The sequence below is a fragment of the Nelumbo nucifera genome, chromosome 8, assembly GCF_055504915.1.
Source record: "Nelumbo nucifera cultivar China Antique chromosome 8, China Antique-T2T, whole genome shotgun sequence".
In the NCBI taxonomy this organism is placed as follows: Eukaryota; Viridiplantae; Streptophyta; class Magnoliopsida; order Proteales; family Nelumbonaceae; genus Nelumbo; species Nelumbo nucifera.
Genome location: NC_142656.1, coordinates 18,221,013 through 18,240,751, shown reverse-complemented (window position 1 = coordinate 18,240,751; position 19,739 = coordinate 18,221,013). Strand labels below are relative to the sequence as shown.

At 34.7% G+C, this 19,739-nt stretch overlaps 1 pseudogene; it reads left to right on the top strand.

The window, feature by feature from the left end:
* The first annotated feature begins 1,766 nt into the window (after nucleotides 1-1,766).
* LOC104588532 (beta-glucosidase 44-like) lies at nucleotides 1,767-4,193 on the top strand (annotated as a pseudogene).
* The last annotated feature ends 15,546 nt before the right edge of the window (nucleotides 4,194-19,739 follow it).

Sequence of the window (19,739 nt, the reverse complement as noted above, 5' to 3'; positions counted from 1 at the left end):
AAAATACTTGAACCAAATCCTTTATACTTAGCCTTTAAATTTTTAGTTGATAAGAAATCTCAACAACTAATGCAAAACAATACAAGAAGGACTATGCCAAGTTCACAAAATTTTGTTTTAAGACATTTGGTGACAGGGTGATGAATTGGATAACACTGAATGAACCAGCAGCGGTCTCTACTTATGGCTATGGTAATGGGGGTAGTGCTTCCAGAAGGTGTTTAAAAGCATATGGGAACTGTATAGCTAGTAATTTTGCAACAGAGCCTTCCATTGTGGCCCGTAATATGATTTTGTATCATGCAGCTGCAATTCAGATATATAGTGAAAAGTATCAAGTCAAAACTCAATCATGTGTTAATTTGTTTTTTCTATGTGAAATCATTCAAAGCCATGATTGTCGAGCTTCTGTATCTGATTGCATGATTTATAGGCACGCCAAAAATGAATGATTGGTATTGTCTTGGATTTTATTTGGTATGAACCACTTACTAGAAAAAAGGCAATAGATGATGGGGTCAATGTGGTTGGCTACTTTACATTGTCACTCATATACTCTTTTGAATGGAGATTATGGTACACAACAAGGTTTGGCATAGTCTATATCAACTTCAGAACCCTTAAAAGGTACCCAAAGATGGCTGCCTACTGGTTCAGAGAACTACTTCACAAAAAGAAGCGCTAAGCATATAACACTGGCCAACCTTTCACTCTTTATCCTTTTCTCACCTGTCTTGCTGTGTAATAATGCTTTTAGGATATGATGGTCTGCATTATAGAATTAGTACATGTCTATGTTCTTTTTTTTTCTTTTGTATGGTTTTCTTTATCAACTATTGGTCCTCATGTGAAGGTTTTAGTTGATTTATAACAAAATAACTAAATCATGTTCTCTTTCTGTTATACTTTTTTTTTCTCATATGGCATTGTTCATACATTAGTAACTTGTAGCCTTAGTCGACTTATTCTTTTGGTAAGTAAAGAAGAAATTTTATTAAAGCATATCAATAACAAATTATACAAATTGGGATACTAAACTTACTTGATGCAATGTGATATTCAATGTGCACAAAAAAAATGTTTGAAGTAAATAAATCACATATGTACAAACATAATAAATGAAATGGGAAAAACAAAGCATTTATAGGAGAGATGATAAAAAATAAATCATAGACATAAAAACGTCAGGAAAACAATACTTTTACAAATAGTCCATAATGCTTTACAAACAAAACGACTAAAATTAAAGCCAAAAGGACAACTCTCCAAGCTATTATCTTGCTAAGGCCTAGGCAAATTGATAACCTCTTATAATCAAGACATCACAGGTTCACAACCACTACTATTGTTATTTTTTTTGTTTTTTTTACTAAAAACAAATATAAAACCTAGTTTAAGCACAACACATCAATCCATTTCAAAATGTATCATTTCAAATATAGCCATATGATCAACCCAAAATCCCCTATTGTAATATATTTGGATACAATATCCATTGAATAAGTTTAGTTATCTTTAAGAAATTCAAAAGGAGACGGACAATATTTTGGTTACTAATTTAGAACACCGAAACCATATTGAGCCATGTTTCTTCTGACTAGTTATTCAGTTATGAATTCAAATGATCCAACTTCATTGTTCAACCATTTAATTCCCTGGTTCAATCTAGTACTTGAAACGCCGACTCTGATCCTCCTTAGTACTAGTCTAATAACATTTTGCATTTGTACTAGCTGAATTGGTTTTAAATATTAGACCTATAAGCAATGGTAACTGGTGGCATTCCACCATTTCTAACTTTGATACCTCTGATCAACTGAGCAAGGGGAAAACGAACATAAATCTAAGTAATAATTTGTTTGACTTGTAGGTATCACCCCATATGCAACTATATATCACTATGATCTTCCCTTAGCTATTGAGTAGAAGTACAAAGGATTATTAAGCCGAAAAGTTGTATATCAGTCACCGGAACTTAAACATAATCTTTTAGTTTATTTAAAGCAGCTTAACTGCTTGTTAAAATACTTGAACAAAATCCTTTATACTTAGGGCATGTTCATTTGCTCTAAAGTCTGACATCTGAAAGTGCAATAATATCATAAGAAGTATAATGGTTTTGGTGAACTTTTATTTCCTCTGAACTCTAAATGCAAAGAATGTTGTTATGGACTCCGAATTCTGAATTCTAAAAATTATCAAATATCTATTTTGACCCCATATGTTAGAATTTTTGTTTGTCTTTTTGGGGGTATCATTGGAAAACAAAAAGTTGTATGATTGCACTTTAAGAGATAAGAGGAAAATGACAATCATTTTTCTCTTAAAGTTAAAAGATTCCTTTTAAGAGATAAGAGTTAAGAAGAAATGAACATGCCCTTGGCCTTGAAATTTTTAGTTGATAAGAAATCTCAACAACTAATACAAAACAATACAGGAAGGACTATGCCAGGTTCGTGGAATCTTGTTTTAAGACATTTGGTGATAGGGTGAAGAATTGGATGACACTGAATGAACCAACAGTGGTCTCTACCTTTGGCTATGGTAATGGGGGCAGTGCTTCTGGAAGGTGTTCCAAAGGATATGGAAACTGTATAGCTGGTAATTCTGCAACAGAGCCTTACATTGCAGCCCATAATATGATTTTATGCCATGCAGTTTCAAGCCAGAACTCAAGAATGTGTTAATTTGGTTTTTCTAGGTGAAATCATTCAAAACCACGATTTGCGAGCTTCTGTATCTAATTGCATAATTTCTAGGCACACCAAAAATGAATGATTGGTATTGTCTTGGATTTTATTTGGTATGAACCGCTTACTAGAAGAGTATATGTAGACCAAAGAGCAACAAACTTCTATCTTGGATGGTGACAACATAACTCCATTGAAATAAAATAGCCTTAACTCAATGATCATCTGTTGAATAGTACTGTTTATGAACTTTTCATTGACTGTTTGTTATTATTGGTTTTGCAAGTTTCTCCATCCCATAGTATATGGTGAGTATCTAAAGACAATAAAGAACACTATTGGAAAGAGGCCTCCCAAATTCACAGAAGAAGATATTAAAATGGTGAAGGGTTCAATAGATTTTTTGGGTTTCAACTAATACACTCCACACTATGCATATGCTCAGCATCAAACTAAGAAACATGCCCTAGGCTATGAGAAGGACTTGAATGTTGGCTTTGCTTGTATTATCTTCTTCCCTCACAACCCTCTCTTGTTAAAACTTATGTCCTGTGAGAATTACTTCTGTTACTGATCCAAGGTTGTTTGTGAACATTGCAGTTGCCAAAAGTGGAGTGCCAATTGGACCAAGGGTAATTAAAATAACTACACCTTATCTTTTATGTTGGTCTCTAGATCTATTAATTTTATAAATTGTAGTTATAATCTAATTAGGATCTTTAATTCTAATTAATTGAGCTATGGCTTACTTAAAGGAAACATCTTTACTAACTTGATAATTTGAATATTTTTAGGCAAATTCTGCTTGGTTTTATGATGTTCCATGGAGTTTATACAAGGTCCTGACCTACATTAAGGAGTACTATGGGAATCCAACTGTGATAATAATAGAAAACGGTATGGTGTACAAGACTTGAATTTTAAATCTTCACATTATAGCTTTCCAATTAGAAATAAATTAATCTGCTCACTTGGTCCCGATAACTCAATAGTTTCTTATACCAAATAAAGATGGACAGTTTGTAAAACATAATATCACTTGAAGGACAACTGTGATCCATAGTTTCTTTTAAATTGTTTAGCAAATATGGATTACTTATGGAACAAAGTACAATTTGGATCTTAGAAGACACTCTAATTCTGTCCATTGGTGCCACTGCACATGTTTTCTCCGTTAAAATAATTATCTAATGGACTAATGTTTTGAAACTTTAAGACTTGCCCGGAATTTTATTTTAAGCACATTGGATGGCAGGCATGGATGAACCAGCTAATGTGACATTACCCAAGGGGTTGCATGACACTAGGAGAATTAATTTGTATACAGGTTATTTTGACTCAATTCAAAAAAGGCAATAGATGATGGGGTCAGTGTGGTTGGCTACTTTGCATGGTCACTTATAGACTCTTTTGAATGGAGATCAGGGTACACAGCAAGGTTTGGCATAGTCTATATCGACTTCAAAAACCCTTAAGAGGTACCCAAAGATGTCTGCCTACTGATCCAAAGAATTACTTCACAGGAAGAAGCACTAAGCATGCAGCATTGCCCAACCTCTCCCTCTTTATCCTTCTCTTACTTGTCTTGCTATGTAATAATGCTTTTGGGTATGATGGTCCACATTATAGAATTAGTATATGTTTGTGCTTTTTTTTTTCTTTTGTATGGTTCTCTTTACCAACTATTAGTCCTTATGTTAAGTTTTGGTTGATTTCTAACAAAAGAACTAAATCTTGTTCTCTTCTTGTTATACTTTTTTTCTCGTATGGTATTGTTCATACATCAATAGACCTTTTATTTCTTCACAATTGCTTTCCTTCAACAAGGCATAAGAAATTAGAGCTCTAATAAAACCATTAATTGTATTATTAGCTACACCAAAGGTAAAAAAAAAGAAAAAAAAAAGAAAAGAAAGAAAGAGCACAAAAAGTTATTCAGAAACCCAATACTTTTCTCAGGGAAATCTACTAATAACACAGAGAGACATCACCTAGCAGTTCCAGGTGTCTAATGGGTTATAATCAGACCACTCCAATTACACACATGTGCTTCCACTCTTCAAGTTAGTTGATTAATCAGTAATCCAATTCCAGTTATAGTCGTCCAACCAATTTAATTGATCATTAATTCCAAAAGCATTCATATGTAGGCTGATGTAACCGGTTCTGGTCACATACCAATTTTTTCGTGATGTATCAATTTTTTGGCTAAGTACCTCATAATTTGACCTGCTCCCAAGTGGCTTGTGACTCAGAGATGATGGAGCTCCTTGGTGGCGAACTGCCTGGTGGTGAGCTACTTGGTGGCGAGCTCCCTGGTGGTGAGCTACTTGGTGGTAAGCTACCTTAATGAGCTTCTGGGTGTGCTGCCTTGGAGGCGAGCTCCCTAGTGAAGTGCAACCCGACTGCCCTTTGCATGAGGTGATCTACTCTTCTTTGTAGACGACGGGAGCCGAGGAACCTGCGAGAACTGAATCAGAAGACCCAGGGGTGTTTACCCGGTGGGGCCACTCCGATGGTTAAGTTAGCACTCTGATAGTAGAGAGCTTGAAGAGGATATTAGAGAAATGAGAGAGCTAGAGAACAGGGGTTACCTCCCTTTTCATCCCCCCTCCCCTCTGGGGGGTCAGAGCTCTTATATAGTGGTGTCCTGACAAATCTGGTGTAACCGCCTCTGATTCTCTGCCGCAGCCGTTACTTGCCAGGGCTAAGCTGGTGGGCGCAGGTAACCGTTGCAAAGTACGACCCTGATAAACAAGGGACACCTCTCAGGGCTGGCAGGCACGACGCCGCCTGGCGAGAGACGTGGGCGCAGGTCTCCAGATTTGGCAGGAAATGTTGTCAGGTAGGAAATCTTCCTATGAAACGCCAAGCTGCTTTGCAACGAGCTACCTTGCACCGAGCTGCTTTTCACCGAGCTGCTGGTAATGTGCCGAGGTGCTTCTACCCAAGGCAAGTCTTCGAGGTGGCCTACTAGGAGGCGAGTTGTTCGTAAGGTGCCAGGCTGCCTGTAAGTGGTGAGCTGCCTGTAGCTAGCTCGAGCTGTCTAATTGTCAAGAGGCTGCACTTAGTTGGCATGAGGTGCCAGGTGTCATAATTTTACTAGAGGGCCAAATCCGCCCTCATCACAAGCGTTCTGTATCCAGCATTACTAAAACCTAATTCCAAAAACCCAACACAGAAACACATCCTATCCATATAATATAAGTCAGAAATGCAAAGACATGCTTGAGATAAAAAATGAGATGGGAAAAAATAACGAATTTATAGACATACAAACACTAGGAGAACCGAGGCAAGAATGCAAATGGCAGTAGTAGAAAAACCGAGGCAACAACCAGAAGAACCTAGCACAAAAAAAAGTCAACACATAGTTCAATATCAATACAGAAAAAACTTGGTTTGAAGTAAATAAAGTAGAAACATACAAACACCAGAAGAACACTAGGCAAGAACCCAAACGACAATACGAGAAGAACCCCTAAGAGACAATAATGAAAACCAAAAGAAAATAGAAGGAGAAGTTCATTTAAGAAGAGTATATATAGAGATCAACATGCAAATACATCTGCCAAGGAGAAGAAATGATTATGGCTAAAAATTATTATTATATCTATTTACCCAGGCAATCAAACACTGAGCATGCAAGTGACGACCTATCAAATTAATCCTACAAGTGATGGGCTATCAAATTAATCACAGTCGAGTACTATTAGATTAATCAAACACTGATGAAGAGACAGATTAATCCTCAAGCATGCAAGTGACAAATAAATTCCAGTCGAGCGGTGACGGTAGGTTATCAGATTAAAGAGTCGGCATGTATTACATTGGCCAGGGTCGTCGTTCATCATTCGTTCGTTCTCTAGAACATGCAAGGTAGCTTTCCTTCGTTGTTCGTTCTCCCATGCAAGGACCGTCAAATGAAAAACAATGCCAGGATCGTTGGGGGGCAAATCCTAGGTCGCCAAAAATGGCCAGGGTTGTCGTTCGTCATTCGTTCATTCTCCAAAGCATGCAAGTTAGCTTTCCTTCGTCGTTCATTCTCCCATGCAAGGATCATTGGAGGGCAAAATAGAGAGGGAAAATCCTCAAAGGTTGCCAGAAACGACAAGGAAACTCGAAGGTTGTCGTTCTCTAGCAACCTTTGCCCTGAAAGAGAGTCTGGTGATGCTCAAAAGTGAAATCGAGGAAGAAGGTCATTGGAGGGCAAAAGTGAAATTGATGCTCTACTCTATTTTACACATATAAAATGCTTGCACGTGAGACCCTTAATCAACTCGCACAAGTATATTCTGTTTTTTGAATGAGGAAAGTACCCATATAAAAAGCCAAGAAAATGGAAAAATTAGTAAAATAAAAACATGGCAAATACATAAGTAGGGGTAAGTAAACACAAAAAATCCTAATTAAGCAAAATCCTCAAGATTAAACGGTTATACCCAAATAAAACAAAAACAAATGTGAATCATGGTGGCTCAATTAGTTGTTATCAGCAGCTTCCAACTCCTTCGCTTTAGTACCATGTTACGTAGATGAGTAAACTTCTCCTTCAAACTGAAACCCCTCACAGATGCATCCAATCGAGATAGTGCGAAGTGAACCATACAATCCTTTCCACCCTCAATGCCCTAGTAATGGACTCGAAACCCAAGCACTTCCAAAGATAAGCAGGTGGGAGGGAAAGAACATAAAAGATAAAGGAAGTCAGGAGAAAGAGAGAAGAAGTAAAGGTTGAAGAGACGAGAGAGAGTTTCATAGAATATAGAGATATCACAAAAAGGAAGCAAAGTTCTAGAGAGGAAACAGGAGAGGTGACTGACATTACTCCTATCTGACCAGAGCATCATCACAAATGTTAGTCCTTCAAGCGTCCGGTGGCTGACAACTCAGCTACCATAAACATAAGGTCCTTCAAAGCTCGAGTTGGCTTTTCGTAGTGGCTTCTCCCAGCTGCCCATCGCATGTTTAAAACTTGTCCTCTAGCGAAGCCTGTATTTGCTCCTAATAGCACGCTCCTCACAAAGCGTGTCTCACACCAACATCACAACATGTACTAACATGTACTAGCGCACATGTAGAACATTTCTCGTACTTGAATTTGTTATTCATGGTGATATGTTCCTAATACAGGGTGGAATGTGGCTTTGAGGTCGGTGTGAGGCACATTTTGTAAGGAGCTAATCCTAATTACCTCGAACATCCATTGGCTAATAACGCAGCTACCCTAAACATAGGATAGTTCAACTTCTAGCAGTTGGCCCTTGCATGTTTAATACTTCGCATGCTCACTCTTTAAGTTGCTTATGTAGATTGCTTTTGTTGAAAGCAAAGATTATTCCATTTGATGAACGGAGGTACTGTACGTACACGTTGTTGTTGTTGTTGCTACTATATATATATATATATATTATTCATTTATATATTGGTGAATGTAATACTCGAAATATAAAACAAACTTAAAATAACAAATATAAGTTATGTAATAATTATTATAAGTAACTAGGTTATTTATCTTATTAATGAGTGATTATGATAATATAAAATTATTATTCTTAACAATCTTTCGAGATGCCATAACTAACTTGATATGAAGTGTATTGACACATATAACACCAAATGGCTTAGTTATAATGTTAACCCATCCAAACTAAATCAAACATTAAACAATTATTTGCTAACATGATCTCAAACAAAATAAAAAAAATACCATTACACCAAAGCATGAAAATTAGAATAATACTACAAATCCAAAATTATAAAATAAAGATCTCCAATAATTCAAAAGTATTAACAACAATATGAAAATAAATTAAACATCAATTTCGTCGTGATTTATATAAACATGAAATGTCAAGTTGACGGTAACATATTGCCTTAATACAATTATACAACAATAAAAAAACCAAATTCATAAAATAATGATCAAAACTATAATAGCTTAAAGGTTATAACAACAAATCTGCAATGGTATAATAGTTTACTACTTGGCTTATTGAGTATTTAACAATTTTTTTTTCTTTGACTATTAAAAAATATGATTATTCCCAAGATAAATGTAATAACATCTATTTGTCATGTTGATTCAGCATGATCAATACACATTGTATGCTAGTGAGTTTTTCACAAAAAAGTCAAAGATATTTTTTAAATTAAAAGACTTGGTGATAAAGATGAAAATTCCAGTGTTGTTTTTTTTAAAAGCTTTCCACAACTTTAGTTAATATTGACCTACATCTACATGATAGCTAATAGAAAATCACCAATTTTTATTAATTAAATTATGTAACCAGGGATTGAGTTCCCACAACTACAATAATTATCTGTAACATCATGTATAACCATTAAATTTTTCTCATTTAAGTGATCATTCATTTTTTTTTTGTTTTTTTCAACAAAATTTCCATTTAATTAATAAAATAACAATTATGTAATGTAACTAGGTCCCATTAAAAAATGCCCACAACCATTGAATTAAATCATATTGTCCCGTCCACGTCGTTAAGGGCCATGTATGCTATTCCCATTCAATACATAATTTGGTCTAATTGAGTATTTAAAGATTGTTTATTCAAAAGCAAACCAAGAGGTCAAATACTAAATACGTGGCCAATACCCTTAAACGTTGGCAAGTGGAAATGAAGGCCACGACAGACAATTGACACAATACCCTTAAACGTCTCACTCAAGGCTCACCAGTATAACAATTTACTTTTTTGTTATACAAGAGGGTCAAGGACATTGAGATCCGATACTCTGATTGAGATTGGTAGAGTATCCATGTGGTTGAAATTGGCACAATACCCCTGAGATCGGTAGAGTATCCTACTTGTGCTAAAATCGATACAGAATGTAGTCATATTGACAAAAAATGCCCCTTCCTCATATTTAAATGATAAGTGTGTTGTCTTAACCTTTCTTTTGCTAATTGTTATTTTTGTTTCTTCTTTAACATGTCTTGCTTTCAACATCAGTGAAGACAAAAATGTAGTCAAAATCAGAGAATAATTTATCATAGTAATCCAATAGAATTACTTGCCGATGTTTCAAAACATGGGAATAATACATCACAAATTAGTTATTGATGTGAAAAAAAAATTATTATTAAATATTCAATAAAGTTTTAATTTTTTTATAATTATTTTATCTTTCATTTCAATCGTATATGTCCTGATTAAATCCACAAAAATTGTAATTTAGAAGCAGTTGAAGGCAGATGCACCAAAAGTCTCCATTATCTTAACGAGTTTGGTGTATAATTGAAAAATATGGATTGAAGTGCCAAATTTGGAAACAGTTATACTACTTAAGGAAATGTTTCGATAACAATGGTATAAAAAGGAGAAATATTACATTCAAATTAAAACTAATGTTGTATTTAAATAAAAAACAAAATAGATACATTTAAGAATCTACTAAGTATAAAATGTAAAAAAAAATGTTAAGAATACATGAATGTATAAAATATATAAAAAAATTTACGGTAACAATTTGAGCACGTTTCTAATATTATATATTCACCAATCATCGTATTAAACAAAAATAAGTGTGACAAATAATAATGATTTTAATAAATATAAAAAATATAAAATATAAAACATTTAGAAAATATATTAGTTACTATCATAATCATTATAAAAAATGAATGTACACATTTACTAGTAAAATATAAAAATATTCACTTTCCTCATCTATAAATGATAAGCATGTTTCATTAACATTTTCTTTTTGTAATTTTTGTGTTCAACAAATTCAAAATGTGATCAAAATTAAGAATAATTTATCACAATAATATCTGGTAATAATTGAAAAAAATTCTAATAAACTTGAATGTGAGTTGTTGTCGATTTTTCAAATGATAGAACGTGAGTATCATTATAATTCAGTCGTATATGTCATTGTTGGAATTATGAAAATTGTAATTTGGAAACAATTGAAAGAATAAGTACAAAATGTTGCTATTATCTCGATGAGTTTGTTGCCTATTTGATAAGAATGAACTGGGGTGAGGAGTTTGGTTGTTGTTTATGAAACTATATGGATCATAATGTGCTTAGGTGCTTTTTTTTTCTACTATTTTTATTCTGTTGTTTTTTTGTAGTGTTCGATTGTTTTGTATTTTGTTTTACAACCTTGTGCTATTTTCCAATATTCTTTATCTTTATGGTTCTCATATGTCATCAATTGAAAAAAATATATATAACTTGTTAATGTACATGATTCATCTAAAACTACGTTCCTCCTTACCCTATTGTGAGTGTTGGGAAACGACTCACTTAGGCTAAATTGGAATCATTTCACATCAATTAATGAAATTGAGGTGATGGGACCTCCGAGAAGTACATCAAAAACCATTTTACATTTGTAGTGACTCTAAAGCCCTAGACAGTGGTTTAACCGATTCGGGTAATACTCGAATGGGAGTGGGAAGGGGTTAGGCGCACATCTCTCGGCTCCAATAGGTGAGGCCCACATGGAAGTCCAAACAAGCATAATTACAACCACGCAAAAAATAAATAAACAACCAAACATCACAAGAGTATTTCCCTAATTTTTATTTATTTATTTTATTTTATCAATTATTTGTGTTATTTTCTTTTGGAACTCCATTTGTATAGTTATTTTATGAATTATTTTTATATTTTATGTTTTTTTACTTCATTTTCTATTATTGTTTCCCCCTTTTTATTAGCTTATTCCCCCCCCCCCTCACCTAAGTATGTCAATGTCTCTTGAATTAGCCTTCTAATTTCACCTTTGCCCAATTTTTTTTATTGTATTACTTATTCTTCTTTTTTTTATATTTTTCATGTTTTTATGTATTTTGTTTTTTATTTTTATATTCTTTTGAATGAATTAATTGTTACTTCCTATTTCATTCATTTGTTTGCCTTTTAACCGGTATCATCCTTGTTCATTTACCTAAATTATCTCCTTATTTTCATATGGAACAGATGGATTAGTTAGATTGAAATCTTTTCTTTGGTTATGGCGTCAATGTTGCCAAATAATCAAAGAAAATTTATGCCTCTTGTCTCCGTTTAGAGATGCAAAACTAGAGAATTATCCCAGTAAAATTAATATAATTGACATCATACCTCATTATGGGAAGCTGAGCAAGCAACAAATTGATAAAACAATTTAAGAGAAAATAACTAATGCATTTAGATTTGAAATGTCAAATTTTCATCACAACTAAATCAGGTCTTGAGAGCGAAAGGAAAATGAGAATAAGATGGAGATAATGGTAGCGTTATCAACAATAATAATTGGAAAATAATGCCAACACCCGAAATTACAAATAACCCATTGATTTTCTCTCAAAATGGTTAAACATATAATTAACAAACACAAGTCTAGCCTAGCATGGAAAGATTATTCTCATTGGGCCGAGTTTGTCTCGAGAGCTTATCGGAACTAGTTCAAGGGAAACCTCCTTACCAGCTTCGTTAACTGTCCCAACGTCAAAATAGCTGGAGAAAATGAAAAGGGAAAAAGAAGGAGAAAAATAACTCATATGAGGAATACAGTATAAATAGCACTTTCCTTATAGGATTTTGGTCCATACTAGATTGATGAAACAAAGGGAACTTCAATTAATTCTCAAATGGCAATGAGTGTCAACAGTGTGAACGAGAGATCTACAGAGGAAGATGACCTTTGCAGATGTGAGCTCCCATTGAAAATAATGCAAGAAAATGTGGTTTTCAGGTAGTGGTCATCGTGTTCGATTGTGAATATGGATGTTGGGGTGTAGAGAATGTCGTCATTGTAACGATTTCCTGAAGAAGAAAATGTGACGCTTTGTTCTTGCAACAAACTAAGAAGATGATGGACAATAAATTTAGTGATGGTGAAGTAAGAGATGGGTAGGTGGAGGTTGGAAGCTGGAAAGGTCAAATAAGACAATGGGAATAGAGGTACAGTGGGGAGACGATGAGTGGTTGGGAGTTGGTAAATAAAAATAGAAGGGAGTGGAATTCTAATGGCATTGATTTTTCAAGGACAACGAACAGGGAGGTTGTTGACTAGGCTGAGAGCATTAGGAGATAGAGGGAGAGAGAGAGAATGAGATAATAAAGATCAAGGGAGGAAGAGAAAGATAAATAGGGAGGTCGATTGAGGAAGAGGATGTCGGAGCAAGATTTGCCGCTTCTATGTTCTCGTCGAATAAGGAAGACGATGAATTGTATAAATCTCTAATTTCGATCGGTTGGTGATTAGGGCTAAACACTTAACCCGATCCTAGATCAGGCTGATCTAGAAGGGTACGCCTTTGAAATTGAATTTGGTGCGACAAAGGGGCAGAAAAAAGGTATATAGGGTTGAAATTTTACATATGGATATTTTAGAGTATCTAGAATCTAGTGGTGATATCTGATTGGTTTTGAAGGGTCAAATTCGTAGGAATTTGGATCAACCAGAGGATTTAGAACAAAATCTTAGTTTGGTGAGGGAAACTTTGGTTAAAACTTTATGGGTAGGTGTTTTGGTGTGTCTAGGGCTCAATTGTGTGGTCTAGATGGCTTAGATGTGTTTGGATCAAGGGGATCTGTGTTGTGGGTGTGTAGGCCAAAGGTTCAAAATGAGATATTCACTTAATGAGAGGGTAAATTGAGGAATTTTGAGTTGACATTTGTTGGGCAAGTATTTCAGGAGGTCTTGAATCTGATGGTGGTGTTTGACTTGAGGCTCAAAGTGTAGATGGGGGTTGATCAGGGCCATCGGATTAGTATCAGGCAGGTTTAATGGTGGATTTGAGGGTTCACAGAGCACGATTCAACTTCTTCTTCTTCGTTTTGAAGGGACCGAACGGGCTTGATCAGATGCTTAGGGGCAATTTGGGGGATCAAGCAGTGGACCAAGCAAAAAATCGGGTATTGACAGCAATCTCCCATCCCTCTTTTCAACTTATCAACATCACTTCGCTTCCCTATGTATTTGTTTTCTAGCATTGTGTATCCATTGCTTGTGTTGTAATGTCTAATGAAATGTATTGGTAACGCTACTGCAAGAAGAAACAATATTCCATTCACATTGAAAATTAATGCTCTATTCATATTAAACATAAGATAGATACTTTTTCGAATTTTAAAAGTATATAGAATATAAAAATAGGCAAAATTATAAATTATAAAAAAATTTACAAAAACCATTTTAGTACATCTCTAAAATTGTATATTCATATATAATCTTATTAAACAAAAACAAGTGTGCTAAATAAGAATGATTTTTATAAATATAAAAAAAGTGTAAAACATTTTGAAAACATATTGTTTACTATCATAATCATCATCATAAAAAATGACCACATGTAAGGAATATACATACTTACTAGTAAAATATAAAAATATTCACTTCCTTCATCTATATATGATAGATGTGTTGCAAAAAAAATGAAATTTAAAAAAAAATGAAAAAAAAGAAAATGTTCACATGAGAAATGAACAATTTTCTAAGAAGGTTGAAAATGAGTATTATTTAGTCTAGAAAATAATGACAAATGCAACTCATGAAATAGTTGTTGATATCAAATGTAGGTCAAATATTTAATAAACAATTGGGTTTTATATATTTTAATCAATATTTTTATGTTTCGTGTTTCGAAATAATATGTTTTGATTAGAACATTGGCATTGTATGAAGGGAGGACATGGTTGACGGTTGATGCCTAAAGGCCGACATTCTCTTAAGGATTTTAATATAAAGGAAGTATTAATTTTTAAATATGGACCGTGGTGGGGAGTTTTCGGTTGCTTGTTGATAAAGTTATTTCTTAGATGTGATATGATTGACTATTGATATTTTATTCATATACTGATGCATTGTTGTTTATAGGCTTAGTTGTTTTATTTTTTAACTTTTATTAATCCGTTTCTAGTTGGTAACTTGGTATGGATATGAAATTTATTATTATTATGCTTTTTTTATCTTCTTATATTTTTATTTAACATAAGAAAGAGAAAATATATAAAATGGTAAAAATAAAACAAATTTCTATGAACGATGAAAGTTTTACCATTCAATATCGCCACAAATTTTCTGCCTATAATGAATAGTGCCACACCATGTTTCATGTTGAAGGGTGACTATATATAACCATTAATATTCATTTACTTGAATTTATTTGTTTTTGCTAACATTAACAAAATTGTTAACAAAAATTGAATTCATTTTACAATAAAAACTTAATTTTTGTATTTTGTTTTCACCATGCGTATCCCCTCTATTTTTCTTTCTCTATTATCTCTTTCACCCAACCCTTCTTAGTTGCACTCCCATAAGTCTAATCGATCATCACTGTCGTTGCACTCTTAGGAGTGACAGATATTTATTTCAACTATCATTAACAAATTTGTTAAAAAAAATTTGAATGCATTTTACAATAAAAACATATTTTTTATCTTTTTGTTTTCACCATTCACGTCCCCTCTATTTTTTATTTCTTTATTATCTCTTTCACCCCACCCATCTTAGCTCGCACTCCCATAACTTTTATCGACCACCACTGGCGTTACAGCCACCAACATGACATAAGTCATAGATATATATTGTTTCTCTTACCTCTTATGTGTCTCACCTCCCATTTTAACCTCCATCGTTCACCACTACCAATACCTCTTCACTAGGTACTGTTACTCTCATGGTTTTCGAACCATTATTGACCCGGACAGCCGGACCTTTTAGCCCAGGAATTGTCTAAACAAATGGTTTCATTTTACCCCAAAACTAGTCCCTGTCCAAAAACCAAGCGGTCGAACCGTTGACCCATTCAACAATTTTTTGTCATTTTTTATTTTAATTATTATTTTTTAACTTTTTTTGTTAGAACAGGTCGTCTATTCGAACCAGACGGTCTAACCATTGACCCAAAAATTGATGGCCACAACGGTTTCGGTTTCAGATCATTTCATGAATGTTAGAAACATAAACTAGATTGTCTATGTGGGAAAACATAGTTAAACCCGAACATGATCTTTAAGGAAAGGGAAGCTCATCCTTCTGTGACTGGTACAAAGATGGAAATCAATGGTTAGTAGGTTACCTTACTAAATTAACAAAAAACTTCATGTTCGCATGAAGTTCTAATGAGTTAATGTTCTCATATTGAAGTGAACCATAAGTTCAATGGAAACAATGAAAACTAGTGTGTAAATATTAGTGGTAAATTCCTGTAGTGAATTGGAGTATCACTTTGTATACCTTCTATAAATTGTTATAAACATACATTGTTAGCTTAGAGATGGCAATTTGACCTGTCCCTATGGGGCCCCGGTCAGGGCTGGTTTTTTGACCACTGGTCGATGTTTGAGGAAAACCCGAAATTCTAGGGGTCGGGGACGATATTTGTCCTCTTTGCCCTGACCCCGACCCCTCCCCTGCCCCGACTATGTTATATAACATAATACATATAATATTGTTAATATATGCTAATGTATATTATATTATTGGATATATATATATATATAAGTAAGAATGACTGGGGTGGGGCGGGGCAAAGTTGGGGATCCCCGTTTCTCGCGGGGACGGGGATGGGGTTAAGATTTTTTGCCTTGCTAGGGTTTGGGGCGGGGATGGGGTGGAGAATTTCAATTCAGGGTTGGGTACGAGGTAGGCAAAACCCGGCCTTGCCTTGCCCCGTTGCCATTCCTAAGTTGGCTTTATATTGATCAGATGACGTCTAAGGGTAAAAATGTAACCATAAACATATTCATTGATGGAAGGGAGGTATTTCTCGACTTTTTGAAAAATATAGGGGAGTTTTTTGCTAATGTGAAACTATAGGGGAGGGTTTTATGATTATTAGAAACTGTAGGGAAGTTTTTGTATTTTAACCTTTTTTTTTTGTTGGCAACAATCACCAGTAACCAGCGGTCCCCATAGGGTATTAGAATGATGCATGAATATTTTACCTTTCTTGCATATAATTTCATAAGTGGGAAAATAAGGTACAAGGGTCTCTGAATTCTTACCTCTTTGAAGGATGTCTAATGGGTAGTGGTGTTCAAATTGAGGAAAGAAAAGGAGACTACTCATCCATTTTCACGCAATTGGGTGGCTCGAGGAAAATAACAATGCAAGTAGAAGAAAAAAGAAGATGATGTGGGTATTGGTGTGTCCGGAAGCGTGTCGTTAAGTATTTTGGAACACTAGTTTTGTATTTATAAAATTTTTCTGATTCTCAAGCAACTACTAATGCAGTGAAATGATGACAACAGGTCGTATCCACAAGGAAGTGAGGGAAAAATTAATACATATTCAATTTTTGACAAGAGAACACAAGAGGAAAGTGCAAAAATATAAAAATTAATTAATTAAATTGAGGAAAATATAGAATTCAAATAGTACCGAAAGTTAAATGTGCAGAAACATAAATAAATATAGAAATAAATAAACGAAAGAAACAAAATAAAAATATGTAATCCGATCAGAGGTAGCAGTCTCCAGATATCTCTTTTGACCCTTGAACCTATCGAGCTAGGCCTTCTGTCCTACCTGGCCAAATTGTAAATTTGCAAAAAAGAAAACGATGACCAAATAGAATGAAAATAGATTGCATAAATTAAATAACGAAATTAGAATTGAAATAACAAAAATTAAAGCTAAAACAAAGTAAAAGTGGTTGGGATCCGATTCGAGAGGTGGTAGTAGTGGTATTGGCGAACTGCAAGTAGGAACCCCTCCTCTTGCCTAGGCGTCATCCTCTTCCTCTACCCTTAAACTTCTTAAGATCAACCTTCCGTCTTACCTGGGGGCAGAATCCAACCCCTTCTCAGGAGCCCATGGGTCATTTTTATAGAGAAGGGTGGACACAATTGGGATTAGAGAGAAAGAAGGAGGCGACAATTAGGTTTTAGCAAAGTTATGGGCGCCCTAGGGTTTCTAATGAAGGGTTAGGATGGTTATAGGATGATCCTATGGATGAGAGGAAAATAAGAGGGCACCCAATATTATGTAGGGCTGAAATTTGGGCACCCAGAAAATTGAGGGTGGAGATTAAGGCGCCTAGGGTTGAAAGGTGGAGATTAAAAGGAGTGGGTGGCGCCCTAGAGTGGATGGCTGAGATAGAAAATGGAATGGAGAGCTAAGATCTAATGACTAGGGGTTGAATGGTGAGGATTATAAGTTAGGTGGCGCCCTAGGGTTAAAAAAAACTAAAAAAGAGAGTGCCCTAAAATGAATGGTGGTGATTATAAGAGATGAAAGGTGGAGATTAAGCAGCTAGGGGTGGATAGGGTTTGCTTAGGATGAAAAGAATGAGCTAGAAGACGCCCTATGGTTTGCTAAGGAGAGGGGAGCATGCTAATACAGTAAGCGGGGCGCCATTATGGGTTTAGCAGATATGAGGCACCCTCCTGTTCTTAGGGTTTTACAAAAACACCCCCTCTCTCAGCTGGACTTCACGCGAGCTTCCCAAAACCTACAATTCAGTCATGAAACCTTCCAAATTTTGCACAGAATTTGTACAGAGACCCTCAGAGGTCACAACATTGAGTTTAACTAGGAAAATGACATATTTTGACTATTCTAAGACTGAAAATACCCTTGAAAATGATGCCCTTAAGGCATCAAAATGTAGAGTTATTAGGTACAGGTGCAAGTTTGGTGCAAAACTTGGGGATCCGAATACCAAACCCTATTTCATAATACCTGACGAAATGAATGCGAATTCACACAAAAAGGAACTTTGTGATGCTCTATAGGAACAAAAGACGCTAGGGTTAGTAAGTTAGAAGGACGAGATAGAAATCAATATCACAAGTAAGAAGGATAGGATCGAGCAAGATGATATCGAAGCGAAAGTGTTGATGCTCTTTAATGTCATTGTCGAACCTTCAACAAGTCAATATAGTGCCGCAATGTTGGACTCACCTTAGATTGCAAAGGTACAACGATTATCTCATTGTTTTGACAAATCAATATAGCTTTGATTGGTCACCATCTTGTTTTGCCGTTGATCCTAAGACTCAATTTGGAAGGAGTACAGATGCAAATATGTAGAGTACAAAACCTTATTTTTTGTATTATTTTGTATGCATTTGCATTGTACATATTTGCATTTGTACTATAGTTGCCCATATGATGTTCTAAGGGGGAGCAAACCATAAATTCCCAACAAAAAAATAAATTATTGATTTGAATTGGATTTAATTTGAATGTTCGATTATCTCATCCAAACGAAATCAAATATGTCAACAAGGAATGTCAAATATAGCTGCAGATTGGGTAGCTAACAAAGCTCATAGAGTTTATGTTTTGATTGGACTGATTCCTATACCTTTAACGTTATTTTTTTGCGTAGATTTTTGGAGACGTGCCACCCCTAGAGTTGTGTGGCCATTCTGTTATTATCTCGTTTTATCAAAAAAAAAAAAAAAAAAAACGAAATCAAATATGTTGATATAGTTCCACGTGAAATCAAATAAAAAAATTTGAATATCCTAATTCCTCATCGAATCAAATTGATGAGAAAGACTTCCCATTCAAACAATCCAAACACACCCTAGATTTTTTTTTTTTAAGGTAGTGCAAAAGATATTACAAATAAACTAGTACAAGTGTACAACCAAAGAGGTGCAATCGACTACTAAATTATATCATCAATAAAAGATTATGATTTTACCGTCTACTCCACCTCGAAATTGATAATTCGATCATATAGTTCGGATCAATGTTAATGGGTGAGGGGAAATATTCCAAATTCAAGAGGGATGCTGTTTATATGAGAACTAGGAATAAATACATTGGGAAAATAATTTTCCACTTCTGAGATGGAGTGGACCCTAAAAAAGGCCTAAAGGCTAAAGTATTTTACTTTTTTAGACAAAACCGTGGACAGCCATCTTAGCTTATCTAATTTTTACTCTTTCGATATATGTCTTTCTAGTATCATAGTTAAACCTCCCAATACACCCAGAAGATTTTTTTTTTTCAATACTCAGAAGATTCAAGATAGTGTGTAATAGCCAATATAACAAGTCGCATTACGGGTGCAAATGGATCTGAGATCCGATTATATTTGATTGAATTGGGATCACCCCTATCAGA